Genomic DNA, 13,803 nt, shown 5'->3' with positions numbered 1-13,803 from the left:
CATTGATTATAATTCAAGTTGTAGATCTCCTGCCAGGCTGCTGAGTTCAAGCCCTAGTATTGCCAAATACAAACACACATGCACACACACATATATGGATCCTCACATATATATGGTTAGATAGATTAATAGATATCCACAGATTCCATATTACAACATGAATTTTATAATAAAATACATTGTATCACATATTTAAATTTTTATTTTATTGTAAAGGTGACATAGAAAGAGGTTACAGTTACATAAGTACATAAGGAAATGAGTACAATTATTTTCCCCTCCTTCATTTTCTCCAGCTTTTCCTCCCTCCTGACTCTCCCTCCACCCCAAGTTGTAGAGTTAATTTCCAAAAATGTGTCTAGTGCGGTCAGCTGTGGCATTGGTTTACCCTTTGTATACTGTTTCTGTGATTCCCCTTCCCTTCCCCAAATCAGATAAGATTATATACAAGATATAGGGTACCAAAATCAGAAACAGTGACCATGGAGATAAACCACAGGAGAAAAAAAGAAAGCAAAAAAAAAAAACCCAAAACCTCCAACAGTATACTATAAAAATACAAAATAAAACAACAACAAAAAACCTCTTATATCCTATATTTTAAGAATCCTGTTTCTCAATATTTAATAACTGTTACTCTACCCTGACTCTATACAGTCTCAACCTGTACAGTAATTGGAAGAAATCCAGAGTTTATGAGCACTTTTCATAACTCCAACTTTAAAAACAATAGTACGTCCAAGAATTAAGAAACAATTCAGCTGTTATTAGCCAGGAAATTAACAGCTTGATCTAAGAATAGCACAAACACACAGTGTTTCTTCTCTTCCAACATCTCTCTCTCATTTTGATACTGTACTCCTTCCAACATACATGTAAACATGTGCTAATATTTTTTAAAGTACCTTTTTATAACATCCAGAATGTATATATTTTCATGGTTGGATTGAAAATAAAAAAGGCATTTTCTCAGAAAATGATTCATAAACGTGTTATATAACATGACAAGCTCAATATCCTAAATCCTCAGGGCCAAATATAAAGTCAACTATATCTGATGATCTTCCCAACATACTCTTTTTTATAATTCTTTTTTATTGTGAAAATGCTGTACAGAGGGGTTAATGAGTATATATATATATATATATATTTTTTTTTTTTTTTTTCCTTTGTCACTCATGGGGCTTGAACTCTGGGCCTGGGCGCTGTCCTTGCACTCTTCAGCTCAAGGCAAGGGCTCTACCGCTTGAGCCACAGTGCCACTTCCAGTTTTCTAGTGGTTTATTGGAGATAAGAGTCTCGATGACCTTCCTGCCCGGGCTGGCTTTGAACCGTGATCCTCAGATCTCAGCCTCCTGAGTAGCTAGGATTATAGGCATGAGCCACTGGCACCGGGCTCAATGATACATTTTTTATCTAGCATTGTTGCCTTCTCCTTTGTTTTTCCCCTACCATCCTTTCCTTCCCCACTTCCCAACTACCACCCCACCCCCCTGAAGTTGTAAAGTTCGTTTTCAACATAGTGTCTTGTACATCTCATTGTGACAATGGATCAACCTGTATTCTTATTTAAGATTTTGTTTTTTGTCTTCCCCTCCCCAAATTAGAAAAATGTATATACAGGATGCAGGGCACCGGAATCAAATACAGTGAAAACAGGGGTTATACAATGGGGAAGAACATACAAAAGAAGCAAAAACAATTCACATAGTACATTATAATACCTTTAAAAACAACAGCAAGGAAGATAAAACCATTATGTCCCTATCTTGGGGTTCATTTCGCTTAACATCATCTTATCTGGTCATATGTACATAGCTTTTGACCTTTTCTGCTTGTCCTAAACTTGTACTAGCTATTGCAAATAAGGGAAACCATAGGACCTGTTTCTTTGGGCCTGGCTTTCTTCACTATATATATATATATATATATATATATATATATATATATATATATATATATATATATATATATATATATATATATATATATGTATATATATATATGTATATGTATATGTATACATATATACATATATGTGTACATATACATATATTCATATATATATGTATATATACATATATGTGTACATATATATACATATATATATATATATCACATTTTCTTGATCCATTCATCTACTGAGGGACATCTGGGTTGGTTCCATATCTTAGCTATGATAAATAATGCTGCGATAAAACTAGTTGTGGATCATACTAACACATATTCTTTTTCTTGTATGCATACATGATTAGCATAGCTGAAAATTAAATACCAAATTTGATGCACCAATATAAATTGAATTGATTTTTGCTAGACTTCTCACATTTAAAGGATTGAGTGATAAGGACTAGAATCTCACACTGGGATTAAAGACACTTAGTTGTGTTTTTATAAACTAGCTTGTCTTGAATTCCAAAGTACCATCAAACCTCTTTTTCCAGAGTAATTTGTTCTTATTTTCTGTGATTATCACATTTAAGAACATTATCTGTGAGAGGAATACCAAATCTTTTCAACCCTATTCATCATTGTTTTTAGAAAATGAATAACAGAACCCATAATTTTCCAGTGAGAAATAGATCAGTCTGACCCCTAGGAGATGATTCACACATGTCGAGAATTTCTTGGTTTGTAATTCAGAGAAAAATGTGTAATAAGTATAGAAATTAATTTAAAACAGTATGTTAAAGACAAAAATAATGTTGGATTAGTGTTATAATGTTGAGAAGGATGTGTATGCTTATGGTAGAATATGGGTCAAACTATTAGCTTAAACAGTTGGAGGTAGAGTGTTAGAACATTTCTTCATTAGTAAAAAGAAGCCTAAAGTCAATGCTATTTAGAGTCAATGACATTGATAGCCTGGACTTACCTGCTGAAGGAAGGATATCCCCAAGTTTATACAAACAGGAATAATGGAGTTGAGTTTACTTGGAGCAATTTTTCACCCACTTTATCTGTTGCGTATTCTGATCATGAGAGAGACATTTTGCTAAGAAGTCTAAAAGTATACTAATGATGGAATATAATGGCATCCTAGAGCTGGTAGGAGATGGTATTATTTGATGCAGTATTCCTTATTCTCAGTGCTGATCATGGAATTTCTGACCAATGGACATTTTAGGTCCATTCTTACCTGTCAGATATAAGGCTTACATAGTCATGATGAAAAATCATCACTCATAAAGATGTCTTCTATGACATATGATGTCATTAGGAATAAAATTGTTTAGCCTCCTACCAAAATTTTACATGACCTATAAAATCGGGAATATCTTTAAACCCTGTGAATACAAACAAGTCTGGGTTTCTGCAGGAGTGTAACTTCTTCAATTCAGACTAACATCTCCCTCACTGATGATTATCCCTACCACATATGTATGTCTTCGCAAAGCCTCTCAGAAGAAACTTGTATCACAAATAGGACTTCTAGTACTGGCCAAAGTAGGAAATGGAAACAAGAAGGATTTTTTTTCTTTGTTTTGTCTTCTCTGTGCTGTTTTTTTTTTTAATTTCCATTTTTAAGCATAAATTAGTTGTTATTTTTAGTTACTTTATTGTTATTATAAAGGTGGTGTACAGAGGAATTATAATTACATGAATCAATTAATGAAGTACATCTTCTTCCATGTAATGTCTTCTCTTCCTCATTCTCTCCCCGTCCATCCCTCACATTGTATAGTTTATTTTCATCCATGTCCAGTGAGCTCCGTTGCTGCACTTTTTCAACCTTTTCCCCTTAAGTTCTGTGACGTCCCCCCAACACGCCATCCTGAAGATATTCACTTGAATACACCAGATATAAGGTAAAGTAGACAGAACCATCAAAAATTAAAACTAAAATAAATAAATCTCTTGTTTCCATATGATGGAGTTCATTTCAGTATGTATATTTATGTAAATATGAAGAGGTACTTAGGCACTGTGCCTTTGTGTTTCCCTCCTAAGTGTATCCTCTTTTGGTCTCCGTGTATGTCTAGAAACTTGTTTAATTTCTCATATCCCAGTGCATTTTGGATCTAATTTTCACAGAGCAAACACAAGCCATTTGTATCTAAGCTTGGCTTACCTCACTTAACATCATTTGTCCTAGTTCCATCCATTTCCCTGAAAATTATGCTATTTTATTCTTTTTAATGGCTGCGTAAAATTCCATTGTGTACTGCATTCATTTTGGGGCATATGAGCGGCTACCATATCTTGGTTTTTGTGAATTGTGTGGCAATGAACATGGATGTGCAGATGTCCTTGTCATATCCTGGCCCTGTATAATTCATTTTCAACAATATTTAGTGTCTAGTGATTATCCGCAAATTTCCTTTTGTCTTGTATGTTTGTTTATCTGTCTGGGGTGGGGGTAAAGAGGAAGCACAAAAATGACAGGACAAAAGGTGAACAAATACTACAGTGTTATTCACAAGACACTATGTTTGAAATGAACTATACAACTCATGAGTGCGAATGAGACGGAAAAACTGAGAGAAAGCCAGGGAAGGGGTGACATTGTTGAAGAAGAAATGTACTCTTTACCTGACATATAACCATATCACCTAAGAACATCACCTTTACATTAATAATAAATAAATTTTAAAATAAAAAACTGAAAAAAGAAGAGGAAAATGTGTGTATGTGTATGTATACAACATAATTTTATCCATCCGTCAGTGGGAATAATAATATGTCGTTTGCAGAGAAACAGATGAACTTTGGAAAAATCATATTGAGTGAAATAAGTCAGACTTAAAGAGACAAAGCTGTCTGTTCTCTATGAAAGTTAAGCCTAAAATATGAACACATATACAAATACAAACATATGAAAACACATACAGAGTCGTATGCACACATACAATGTCAAATTGATCAAAGTGTGTTATCCACAATGCTAGATTTCCATGGTGCAATACCTTTGAACAAGTAAAAGACAATGTAATAAAATGAGTATTAGTAGTGGAGCCATGGTGAAGGGTTGAAAAAATGGAGAGAGTAAGGTATATGAATACAATCATAACCCCCAAAGTATATACATGAAAATGGAAGAAGATATTTTTAAGAAGCTGAGCTGGGATAAGAGGGGTGATGGAAGGGGTGACCCTGATCAAGATGCATTGTACACAAGCCAGGCCCCGGAGGCTCATCCCTATAATTCTTGCTACTCAGGAGGACGAGATTTGAGAGTTGAGGTTCAAATCCAGCCCTGGCAGGAAATTCCTTGAGACTTTTTTTTGGGGGGGGCAGTCGGGGGGCCTGAACTCTGGGCCTGGGCGCTGTCCCTCAGCTCTTCAGCTCAAGGCTAGCGCTCTATTGCTTGAGCCACAGCGCCACTTCCGGCTTTTTTCTTTTTGCTTATGTGGTGCTGAGGAATCGAACCCAGGGCCTCATGCATGCAAGGCAAGCACTCTACCACTGAGCCAACTTCCCAGCCCTCCTGGAGACTCTTATTTCCAATTAACCACACACACAAAACAACAGCAACAACAAAATCCCGGAAGTGGCACTGTGGTTCAAAGTGGTAGAGCACTAGCCTTGAGCTGAAGAGCTCAGGGACATCTCTCAGGCTCAGAGTTCAAGACCTACAATCAACCAAAAAAAATAGCATTGTACACATAAATGGATGTGTTTATTTAAAACTCCTTTGTACAACTATTTGAAGATAATAAAAATAATTTTTTCTAGAAATATGAAAAGATGCAATGAAATAAAAATGAACCTTCAAACTCAAGTCCCTCTCTGTGTTAGGGAACAGAACATTATGAAGGATCCAGAGGATTCTAGGAGTAGCAAGTGTCTTTGCAAGGTATACCAGACTGGCCATCACACTACAGAGAACAGATACAGGATTTGTAGCTCTTCCTATGCCTCCTGGACAATCAGCATGTGCATGGCCCATATATGTATGATGCTCCAGATAATGCCCCCAACACATAGGTCTCACAGGGCTGTCCTGGACATGTACGTGATTAGCACATTATAATGTGTGCCTGCCTATCACGTTACTAGAATACTAGTCATGAATCATTCATTGACTTAGAGTAGTACTTGCCACAAATGCTGCATTCAATAGAGTTCTTCAAGCAATTCATGGTGCTGTGTTTACAATAAGCACACACACTAATTTCCCTTGATGGGTTATTTTATATTCTTGAAGGGACCTCAGAGGAACACAGCTTTTAACCTAAAAAGGTAAAATCACTAATTGTGAAATATTAAACATCAGGAGAATCATCAGGAGATTGAAGAAGCTGTGTTGGAAAATTCTGGCCTGTACAGCAGATCTTATCTGCCACCTCTTACTGTAAATGAGATTTTGCTGGACCATAGCTGCACTTATTGGTTTACTGTCAGTGGCTCCTTTTGTACAATGGCAGAGTAAAATAGTTGCAATTCAGCCATCATTTCGTAACACCAGCTACAAAACCACCTGGTCCTTTATGGAAAATCCATGCTACAAATCCTACAACCTACTTTTTCACATGTTTTTAATTTCATAGAAGGTAGTAGTATCCCGACACTGATGTTGCGACAACTGATTGCAGCATTGTTGCAGAGACACACAAGGTTCTTAGAAAGGAGTGAGTCACAGAAGATTCTAGGCTCTGTTAGTAAAGAGGCAATGTGTTCCTATTTGACAGGAACCACTGACTTAAGGTAAAAGGATAATATGATCCTATCATTCTATCTTGTTTTCATGTTTTGAGAGTAAAGATTAATAGGGTCCTGCAGAAGTTCTCTTTGGCTCTCATTCAGGTGGTTTTTAGATTGTTCTTCCTCTAGCCATTCTTCTATGTCTCACACAAGCTAAGGCAGAAATTGGTTCATTTTCTTTGCAGTAATTTGTTTGATTTTTTTCCCCCCTTCAGTTCATTTGTGGGAAAAAGTGGACCTCCTCTTTGGATTTTCAAAATGTCCCCTCAGCACTGGGTTTAGTTGATATTGTGTCCTTAAAAACCAAACAACCCGAGCTGGGAAGGTGGCTCAGTGGTAGAGCGCTTGCCTTGCATGTATGAGGCCCTGGGTTCGATTCCTCAGCACCACATAAGCAAAAAAGAAAAAAGCCAAAGTGGCGCTGTGGCTCAAGTGGTAGAGTGCCAGCCTTGAGCTGAAGAGCTGAGGGACAGTGCCCAGGCCCAGAGTTCAGGCCCCATGACCAGACTCAAAAAAAAAAAAAAAAAACCAACCTAGTGCTAATTCAGGGTTTCCCACAATCTATTACATGATCACATATTTTAGTTGCCCTTTCTTCAGTAAACTCAATGCTTGAATTGTTGTCTTGCCATTGCAATCCCTTCTGCTGGCACTTCTAGGACTTTACTACTACAAGGGAGAAAGGCTGGTCTACCTCACCTTCTTGTTAGGATATACCTGTGTAAGGCTATTGGAATAGAGGAGCAAAAATGTGTAATAATCTGTACATTTCCTATAGACCCACAAATCATGCAACTGTAAATATAAAATACATACTTGTTATCAGCTCAAATTAATGAGTACTTATGAGAAAGCAAAGGACAGACAGACAAAATCAGGAGTAAAAGGGAGGAGAACCTGAACATTTTTAAATAGTACATTTTTACATAGCTTGGATTATTCAGTTGTTTGACCTCCTCCTTCAAAAATGCTAATGATAAGCATCACGTGATAAATGTTTAATAGGATAAATAAGAAACTAGAGGATAATACCTTCCTGGGCTACCAAATCTTGATTTCATCTTGCCCTTCATCTTTCCATGACAGAGTAAGTTCTATACACTGGGAAGGGGTTAAGAGTATTTTCCACAACTCTCTTTGTTTCTCAACTCTGTCATATGACCCTGAGCTCTTGAACTCAATTTAGGTAGGAATATTCTGCTGCAATATACTCAATTCACTCAAGAGTTATAGTTAATTATGTGAATGACCTTCATTTCCTAAACCCTCCCTAAATTTATGGAGTCTTACTCAGGTCAGTAATCCCTTGAAGTGCCTCCTTTTCTAAGTATGAATATAATTAAATTCACTCATTAACTCAGTGAAAAAGTGTGGACAATTTTTAAAACAGATTTGAGCACTCTATAGTTATGCATTTTACCAAACTAGTTTGGTATATACAAATTCAAATTAGAAAGACTGTAAGATCTTAAACATTTGGCACTGGTAAGACTATCAATAACCTGAATATTTTTAGATAATTGTAAATATACAAAAAAGTTGGCCCTAAAGTTTAAATACATAATTTAGTGGTATTATTTATACATGCACACTATTGTATAACACATGCTATACTTCATCATCAGAAATCTCTCCATGCTGCAGAACTGAAACTTTATTTTCATTAAGCCATAACTCTGCATACCCTCCCCCCTCATCTCTTGATAACTACCACTCTATCGGCTCTCTGAGAATCTGAATACACTAGATGGGGGAACCGTATTCAATTATAAGTGGTTTACTTATAATCCTTTTTATGCTGGTACTGGGGTTTTGAACTTGGGCCTTGCACTGGATTGAGCTGAAGGTATTCTATCAACTAAGCAATGCACTAACCAGCTCAAAATAGGATCGTGCCTTTATGCTTAGGATGATATGGACAAAATACTTCCATTTACTCCTTCTGTATACTTGGGATAACAGGTATGAGACATGGTGAACTATTTGTATTTTTAGCTGAGATGAGTTTTTAATATGTGTTTTGCTAGACTGGCTTTGAACTATTGTCTTTCTAATCTCTGCCTCCTAAGTAGCTAGAATTACAGGAATGAATCTTCACATCCAACTATACCATATTGTTTCTATCCATTCATTCAATACAGGACATCTATGTGAATCCCATGCCTTGAGTGTTTTGAATAGCATACGACACACACGGCAAAGCAGATATTTCTTTTATAGAATGGTTTTATTTTCTTTGGCTATATGCCCAGAAGGAGGACAGATGGACTGTATGTAAGATTTACTTTAATTTTATGAGTAACCTCTATACTGCTCTAAATGGCTGCACCTCACAATGGCTGCCTTGATTACATAACTACCAACAATGTATAAGAATTCCCTTTTCCATATCCTTGCCAAACTTTATTGTTTCTGACTTTCTCTCAAGTCACTCCAGCCTCAGTGATGATATTTTTAGTGGTTTTGGTTTGCATCTCCTGGTGCTTAATGATTTGTAAGCAGTGCTTTTTTTTCATATTTGTTTCTAGCTATTTGGATATATGCTTTTTAAAAATTAAATATATTAAATATACAGAGGGATTACTGTTTCATAATCAGGTGAAGAGTACATTTCTTTTGGATATTGTCACCTGTTCTGTTGCTCTCCCAGTTTTTCCCTCCTATCTCCACCTATAAGTTGTAAAGTTGTCAACAGAGTGTGTGGTGGATGCCACTGCTGCATTTGTTCACCCTTTGCCCCACCGTTTCTGTGTCTCCACTAGCCTCCCCCAACAATGACAGATAGATAGGACAAAAAGAAGAAATAACTCTTGCTTCCATTTCCTGCAGTTCCTTTCAATAAATATTATTTTATACGACAAGTGGCAAAGAGGCACTGGGCCTTTGTGTTCCTCCCATAAGAATGAATATGGACTTTTTAAAGAACTTTTTAAAGAACTACTGTGGACCAATCAATTATCTATTCTTTTGGGCAGTCATAGCCAAGAATTCATTAACAAACTGATGAAGTTTTTGTCTCCTAAATCTTATTCTAAAAAGTAACTTTAGGCTTTACAATCTTTGATTCAATTTAAAATTATGTTTGGTGTTCAGTAAATGTTCAATAATTATTTTCCGATGGAACATCCAGTTTTTCTAGGAGTATTTGTTGAAAAACTATCCTTTCCCACCAGTGAATCCTCTCAGCTCGCTTGTCAAAAATGTTGTATCTCAGGATTTGTTTCAGGGTTTTTACCTTTACGCTGTTAGCCTACTACTCCACTCTCATTACTATAGCTTGTAGTTAAGTTTGAAATTGGAAAGTACAAGGCTTCAAATGTTGTTCATTCTCAATATTCACTGGAACTTTGGGGTACCATTTGTATTTCCATATAAAAACTAGAATAGACTTTTGTTTTGGTTAAAAATTCTATCATGATTTAGGAAAGGGTTTCTTTGAATTTGTAGAGTTTTGACATCTTTACTAATTCTTCTAATCCACGTACAGGAATATCTTTTCCTTTTCTTTTGTTTATTTCATTAATATTTTGTAATGTTTAGCTTGTAAGTCTTATAAGTCTTATAAGCTTATAAGTCTTGTTGGTTCAGTTTATTCCTCAGTGTTTTATTCCTTCTGCACTTCTCCTAAAGTAGAATTATTTTCATAATTTCTGGTTTCATTGTTTTGCTCTATCTGTTAATGCATTTGATTTTTGCATGTTATTATTTCCATCTTCTATCCTGTGTTCATAAAAGTTTATTCACACATGGTTTAGGATTTCCTATGTGTTAGAATAGAATTAACTCTATTTGCAGATGACAAAAACTGGAACATGACTGAACAAGAAAGTGCAAGGCCCTGAGTTCAATTCCCAGTACTGCCCAAATCAACACAAAACAAAAAAAAAAACAAGCCCAAGATTCACAGTATTAATTTTACTTCTTCTTCTCCAGTTAAGATGCTTTTTATTTCATTTTGTTACTGTTTGCTTTGTCCATGGATACTAGTATTTTGTTAAATGAAATGGTGAAAATAGATACACTAGTCTTATTCCTCATGTTAGAGGAGAAGCTTTGTCTTTAAATGAGGATTATGCCATTATATGTAGGATTTTGTATATAGTATTTATTTTGAGGAAATGCCTCTTACATTTTTTGATTGTTTCCATCATAAAGAAGTTAATTTTGTTAATGTAGTATATTACATATATTAGTTTCTATATGATAACCTATCCTTGCAATCCAGGAGTAAATCTAACTTGGTTGTGGTGTATAATCCTGTGTCTCAATCTTTTTTCCTGTTGCCAATTACAGAAACACAGACAGTAAATTAAAAAAAAGAGCTATATTTGAGCTCAAGGTTCAGATGTTAAGGGAACTCATTAATGATGACTTCTTGGTAGCAGAGTAGCAGAGTCAGTCATAAGTTTGTACAAATCATCACAAGATAAAAGACAAAACAGGGACGATATTTTTGGCAAACTAGCTTTTATACCAGATCCATTCTTGATATAAACAATTAGTCTATTGATAAATTACTTCATTAGTTGCACAAACAGATTAACATGTTCATGAAGAACGATTACTCTTCACCTGTAAAGGTCCACCTGATTCTACCCTTAGAATCTTAAAATTAGGATAAAATTTTAATGAGCTCCAATGGGGACAAACCATATCCAAACTATTAATATGCAGATAAAATGTATTTTATAGTATGTTAAAATCAGGGATATTAGACTAAATAGTTTTGTGTTAATCTGGCTTAATGTTATGGTAATGACAGCATCATAAATGGACTGGAATTTTCAAGTACTTTTTGAAGAGTTTGAGGAAGACTGGTGATTATTTCCCATGAAAGGACTTGGAGTATTCTCCATTGAAACCTTCTTCACATGGTATTTTCTTTGTTGGGAAGTTTTTGATTATTATTTCAGACTTCTTTGTAGTAATAAGCACATCCAGATTTTCTCCATGATCCAGTGATGTTAACAGCTTTTCTTGAACTTGCTCATTTTATCTAGGTTATTCCAGTTATTATTCATCATGTCCCAATAAACATTTCATGTTCTGTAATGTCAAAAGACCATTCCGTTATTTGCCATTTTAATTATTTGAATCATCTTTTTCTTAGTCAATCTAGCTAAAACGTTACAAATTATGTTGCCGTTTTTAAAGTTTTTATTCTCTACTTTGCTCATCTCATATCTAATCTATATTGTGTCTTCAGTATACCCAGGGTTCTCTTGTGCAACATAATGAATATGAGAGAGATAGGTAGAAATAGAGACACAGACATAAATATAGGGAGATTTTAAGGAATTGGTTTCTGTGACTGTGGAAGCTAAATCTCCTGTTTTATCGTGATAGAGACCTAGTGCAGCTGACAGCAGTGTTTTCATTGAAGGGGAACAGCTGATGTTAGGGAATAATTGTGTACATCTTGGTTTTAGTTTGATGACCATAGAACCAGAAACACTCATGCCCACGTTCAGGAGAAAATAGATGTCCCACCACAAGCAGTAGGAGTCAACTTGCCTTTTTGTTCTGCTTGAGTCATCAATAGATAGATGAGCCCTATCCATATTGGTGTAGGCAAACTTCTGTAGTCAACAAACCAATTTAAAAGTGTTAATCTCTTTTAGAAACACCATCACAGGCACTCTCAGAATTAATGATTATCAGTTGACTTCATGCTCTTTAGCACAATATACAACCCCTATAGCTCTTCTGTAGATAATGTTTCCCTGGATATTCCATCCTTAAAAACATATATTTTGTCTTTTGAGCCATCCATCCTAGAAAATGAAATTTTTTTTGTTTCTTCTAATCAGAAATGTCTTCTATCATAAATCTCATGGTCTCTGTGACTGGGATTGCTTTCAGATCTTGAAGAATGAGTTCCTTGAACTCATTTCTTTGATATTTATACCTTTCACTTAGTAAAAACATATTTTTATCTAATCATTCTTAAGTCCTACTTCTTTGGTTAATCCTTTCCTAAATAATGCAGTTCCCAAAAGACTTTTACTTGTTTATCCTCCTATTGTATTTCTCTACCTTACTTCTTTTGTGTTTTGAGTACATTTTCTTTGCATATGTATTTCTCTTTTTGCTAATCTTTTTTTTTTCTAGGACTCTTTTTTAAAATTTTTATTGTGAGAATACCATACAGAGGACCTTTTTACTAATCTTAATATGTGATTTTTCCAACTAGAATGTACTCTTTTGAAGAACAAAATCACCAACTTTTATTGCTGTACTGCTCTCAGAAAAGTATATTTAATTATCTTTTCTGTATGTGTCTTTCTTACTCACAAGACAACAGTGGTAAGTAAGGGCAGTAATGCTGTGTGTTCAATAAGAACTAAAATCAGGCCAGACATGATCCCATAGGCCTCTAATCCCAGCATTTGGGTACTTGACAGGCTGAGGCAGGACTCTCAAAAGTTTACAACTATCCTGAACTATATAGACAGAACTTGTCAGCAAGGAAAAAAAAAGGATTGAAATCAAGGGCTAAACTAATCTAGAACTAATTTTCATTTTTTTTTAAGCAAAACCCAAAAAGTAACTAATTTCCAGAAAAATACATATAGAGACTACAAGCCTGCATGAATTTTTTTTGTAAAATTGTGTAAACAGATCAAAGTCAATGTGATAGCTCACGTATGTATTGGTACTAATTCATTTGCTACTCCTAGGATTTAGCAACCACAATGGAGATAAATTTCTTCACCTGATTTTCTCCATTAGTGCCCAGAAAGATGGAGACCGAAACAACACATCCAGTCTAGGTTATGAGCAAGGCATCCTATTACTACTTTAGACAACTAAAAATCTATTCATATATTCACACAATTTACCAACTCATTCTTTTACATATATCAAATGCCTGCCAAATGCCCAGTCAACTACAGTAATCCTACATTATTGAAGAATTTACTTAAAGAACAAAAAAATTAAATTCTCATGAATGTAGTACAGTTTAGAGGATGTGGTATTTTGAGTCAGTCTTGAATGATCAATTGTGTTTAAATGGTTGTGTGATCTGCCAAGCATTTCCTTGCTCTAGATTTTCTGCAAAAATGACTGTAAAAAATGGTTCTTTATAAACAAGGTAAGAGAGAAAATAGCAGCAACAAGATCAATGACCTTCTCCCATGTTCCTCTGATGCCTGC

This window comes from Dipodomys spectabilis, unplaced genomic scaffold, assembly GCF_019054845.1.
Source record: "Dipodomys spectabilis isolate Male_0828 unplaced genomic scaffold, ASM1905484v1 ptg000137l, whole genome shotgun sequence".
Taxonomy (NCBI): domain Eukaryota; kingdom Metazoa; phylum Chordata; class Mammalia; order Rodentia; family Heteromyidae; genus Dipodomys; species Dipodomys spectabilis.
Note: the sequence above shows the minus strand (reverse complement) of the source record.